This window comes from Megalopta genalis, chromosome 9, assembly GCF_051020955.1.
Source record: "Megalopta genalis isolate 19385.01 chromosome 9, iyMegGena1_principal, whole genome shotgun sequence".
Taxonomy (NCBI): domain Eukaryota; kingdom Metazoa; phylum Arthropoda; class Insecta; order Hymenoptera; family Halictidae; genus Megalopta; species Megalopta genalis.
Window position 1 is genome coordinate 4,215,001 of NC_135021.1, and position 5,000 is coordinate 4,220,000.

General features: G+C 34.7%; 1 non-coding gene across 1 annotated transcript in view; it reads left to right on the forward strand.

Annotated features, from left to right (window-relative positions):
* The first annotated feature begins 4,993 nt into the window (after positions 1-4,993).
* Positions 4,994-5,000, forward strand: part of LOC143260103 (small subunit ribosomal RNA) — a 1,921-nt gene continuing 1,914 nt past the window's right edge. The window contains exon 1 of the ribosomal RNA XR_013034193.1: positions 4,994-5,000. This exon is cut by the window's right edge and continues 1,914 nt beyond it. This is a non-coding gene — a ribosomal RNA (small subunit ribosomal RNA).

Genomic DNA, 5,000 nt, shown 5'->3' on the forward strand with positions numbered 1-5,000 from the left:
ATATCTCCAGGTTACCGATTCCACAAAATTATAAAAAGTATACGGCTGTGTAGCGGGGATCAAAACGAGTAATTTCATGTATAAAGTTTAAATAATCTCCCAATAGTTTGCCGGGAAACATCGATAATTCCGATCTAGAAAGAGACAGAGACAGTCGATCCGCGTTATGTTAAATATCTCAAGGTTACCGATTCCACAAAATTATAAAAAGTATACGGCTGTGTAGCGGGGATCAAAACGAGTAATTTCGTGTATAAAGTTTAATTAATCTCCGAATAGTTTTCCGGGAAACATCGATAATTCCGATCTAGAAAGAGACAGAGACAGTCGATCCGCGTTATGTTAAATATTTCAAGGTTCCCGATTCCACAAAATTATAAAAAGTATACGGCTGTGTAGCGGGGACCAAAACGAGTAATTTCATGTATAAAGTTTAATTAATCTCCCAATAGTTTGCCGGGAAACATCGATTATTCCGATCTAGAAAGAGACAGAGACAGTCGATCCGCGTTATGTTAAATATTTCAAGGTTCCCGATTCCACAAAATTATAAAAAGTATACGGCTGTGTAGCGGGGATCAAAACGAGTAATTTCGTGTATAAAGTTTAATTAATATCCCATTACTTTGCCGGGAAACATCAATACTTCGATCGCGCGAGTGAGACAGAGAAACGAACAGTCTTTTTTTCGATTTACGGCTAAAATAAATTTTTCTCATTTTATTCAATAACATATTCTTGCTTAGATAACTTTTTTACATAGGGATTAAGCATTTAGAACGATATAATGTTTAAAATAAGGGCACTTTACTCTTGACATTTTACGGTTTTTTCAATTTTCTGAAAAATCCTACCATTAGATTTTTTTAAAAATACGATATTCTTGCTTAACTAACGTTTCTACATAGGGATTAAGCATTTAGAACGAAATCTAATGTCAGAAAATGGCACTTTACTCTTGACATTTTTCGGTTTTTTCAATTTTCTGGAAAATCCTATCATTAGATTTTTTTAAAAATACGATATTCTTGCTTAACTAACGTTTTTACATAGGGATTAAGCATTTAGAACGAAATCTAATGTAGGAAAATGGTACTTTACTCTTGATCGGTACGTTGGGACTTTGAAAATATTCGGGCGTTCCAATCGCTCGTCTGTTGCATCATAGCGCGTCTCGGCGCAATCGACCGATTCGCTCGATCCATTATTTTCGATTTACGGCTAAAATAAATTTTTCTCATTTTATTCAATAACATATTCCTGCTTAAATAACTTTTTTACATATGGATTAAGCATTTAGAACGATACATTGTTTAAAATAAGGGCACTTTACTCTTGACATTTTACGGTTTTTTCAATTTTCTGGAAAATCCTATCATTAGATTTTTTTAAAAATACGATATTCTTGCTTAACTAACGTTTCTACATAGGGATTAAGCATTTAGAACGAAATCTAATGTCAGAAAATGGCACTTTACTCTTGACATTTTTCGGTTTTTTCAATTTTCTGGAAAATCCTATCATTAGATTTTTTTAAAAATACGATATTCTTGCTTAACTAACGTTTTTACATAGGGATTAAGCATTTAGAACGAAATCTAATGTAGGAAAATGGTACTTTACTCTTGACATTTTTCGGTTTTTTCAATTTTCTGGAAAATCCTATCATTAGATTTTTTTAAAAATACGATATTCTTGCTTAACTAACGTTTTTACATAGGGATTAAGCATTTAGAACGAAATCTAATGTAGGAAAATGGTACTTTACTCTTGACCGGTACGTTGGGACTTTGAAAATATTCGGGCGTTCCAATCGCTCGTCTGTTGCATCATAGCGCGTCTCGGCGCAATCGACCGATTCGCTCGACCCATTATTTTCGATTTACGGCTAAAATAAATTTTTCTCATTTTATTCAATAACATATTCTTGCTTAGATAACTTTTTTACATAGGGATTAAGCATTTAGAACGATATAATGTTTAAAATAAGGGCACTTTACTCTTGACATTTTACGGTTTTTTCAATTTTCTGAAAAATCCTACCATTAGATTTTTTTAAAAATACGATATTCTTGCTTAACTAACGTTTCTACATAGGGATTAAGCATTTAGAACGAAATCTAATGTCAGAAAATGGCACTTTACTCTTGACATTTTTCGGTTTTTTCAATTTTCTGGAAAATCCTATCATTAGATTTTTTTAAAAATACGATATTCTTGCTTAACTAACGTTTTTACATAGGGATTAAGCATTTAGAACGAAATCTAATGTAGGAAAATGGTACTTTACTCTTGACCGGTACGTTGGGACTTTGAAAATATTCGGGCGTTCCAATCGCTCGTCTGTTGCATCATAGCGCGTCTCGGCGCAATCGACCGATTCGCTCGACCCATTATTTTCGATTTACGGCTAAAATAAATTTTTCTCATTTTATTCAATAACATATTCTTGCTTAGATAACTTTTTTACATAGGGATTAAGCATTTAGAACGATATAATGTTTAAAATAAGGGCACTTTACTCTTGACATTTTACGGTTTTTTCAATTTTCTGAAAAATCCTACCATTAGATTTTTTTAAAAATACGATATTCTTGCTTAACTAACGTTTCTACATAGGGATTAAGCATTTAGAACGAAATCTAATGTCAGAAAATGGCACTTTACTCTTGACATTTTTCGGTTTTTTCAATTTTCTGGAAAATCCTATCATTAGATTTTTTTAAAAATACGATATTCTTGCTTAACTAACGTTTTTACATAGGGATTAAGCATTTAGAACGAAATCTAATGTAGGAAAATGGTACTTTACTCTTGACCGGTACGTTGGGACTTTGAAAATATTCGGCCGTACGCGGCGCGTCTCGGCGCTTCGAACAGCTCCGGTGTCCCCATTATTTTCGATTTACGGCTAAAATAAATTTTTCTAATTTTTTTCAATAACATATTCTTGCTTAAATAACTTTTTTACATAGGGATTAAGCATTTAGAACGATACATTGTTTAAAATAATGGCACTTTACTCTTGACATTTTACGGTTTTTTCAATTTTCTGAAAAATCCTATCATTAGATTTTTTTAAAAATACGATATTCTTGCTTAACTAACGTTTCTACATAGGGATTAAGCATTTAGAACGAAATCTAATGTCAGAAAATGGCACTTTACTCTTGACATTTTTCGGTTTTTTCAATTTTCTGGAAAATCCTATCATTAGATTTTTTTAAAAATACGATATTCTTGCTTAACTAACGTTTTTACATAGGGATTAAGCATTTAGAACGAAATCTAATGTAGGAAAATGGTACTTTACTCTTGATCGGTACGTTGGGACTTAGAAAATATTCGGCCGTACGCGGCGCGTCTCGGCGCTTCGAACAGCTCCGGTGTCCCCATTATTTTCGATTTACGGCTAAAATAAATTTTTCTAATTTTTTTCGATTACATATTCTTGCTTAAATAACTTTTTTACATAGGGATTAAGCATTTAGAACGACATGTTGTTTAAAATAATGGTACTTTACTCTTGTGATTTTTCGGTTTTTTTTGATTATTTTGAAAAATAAATTTTTGTAATTTTTTTAAATGCGATATTCGTGATCAGTGAACGATTTCACATATGGATTAAGCATTTAGAATCGTGCGGACGCGTTATTAAAAAAGTTTACTCGATGCGATGGGACTTTAAAAAGTTTGTGAAAATTTTCATATTGGGAAAAAATGTGTAATTTTTTGTCTAGTTTACGGTAGTGTAATTTATTTTAATGTTTACTATAAAAATTTTTTTCGTTCGTTCACGCGCTATGTTACAACAGCACGGCCGGGCGGTCTGTTGCCGCAGCGGTTTACACTCATAAGCGCGCGTGCTATTCGGCCGGCGGCGCCGGCGTCCTTGCCGGCCGTTCGGTATCTATAAGAGATACACGGTCCGTGCGAGGCGGACGGAGCAGAGCGGGTTTTGGGCCAATTCTACGATCTCGGTCGAGAAGCTGTCTCAGAGCTCCTTCGGGGCTTCGGTCCTGACTGTTTCGTGCCGTTTACGTTACGGACTTTTCTCCACACAGCGTGGCCACGGGTCGGTGTCTTTGACCGAATGGCCCATATGTGGCAAGCCCTACGGGGTTGGTTACCCGTATGCACTTTGTATGTATACTCGTACTCACTGAGCAATCGACTCTTCTGTCCGAGCGATGGAAAAATTTTTTAAAATGCATCTGTAAGATTTGGAAGCAAATCGTACCAATTGAAAACTGTGGCTAAAATGAAATAGCCCAGTGGAGAGAGAAAACTATCAAAAAACTGATTTTTTAAATCAAGAGGTGTCAGAAATCGAAATGCCTAGCGCGAGCGGAAGAACACGCTTTCTCGCCAGTCCAGCATGTGTCCTGTCCGTTCTTCCTCGGCTTGCCGATTTTGCCCAGATCAGAGGTTTCGTGCTTCCGGCGGTCAGAAGATCAGCGTGAGCGTACGCGCTTCCACGACTATGGCATCACCCATGTACTTTTTCCTTTGAATATATTTGAGTACATAAAAAATATTAAAACATATAGAGAGAACTGTGTCTTGGATCTTAAAAATTTGTCAATAGCGATGATATATTATTACTTAACTTGAAGTATTTGTACGTTTTAGCTGGGACGTACATTTATCTTACAAGATGTTAATAGCGAGACTCTTGAAGATAAAATTATCTTGTGATTTTATGAAGGCAAAGATAGAAACGTACGAAGCTGGCGTACGTAGAAAAATGTGATTTTATGATAGAACAAAAATATAATACGTACGTTTTTGGGCGTACGGTAAAATATCTGTATGGTAGAAAAATGAAAGAAATTGAGCGTTAAAGAAGATATGTTACAAGCGCGGAATGTGGCAAAACTTGTACATATTTGAAAGAGAAAAATGGTGTGTCGACCTGACATATATATATGAAACAGGCGACGATGGAAAAGGATTTAAATTTTGTCCATTTTATATATACATATTGTATAGTTCCCTGG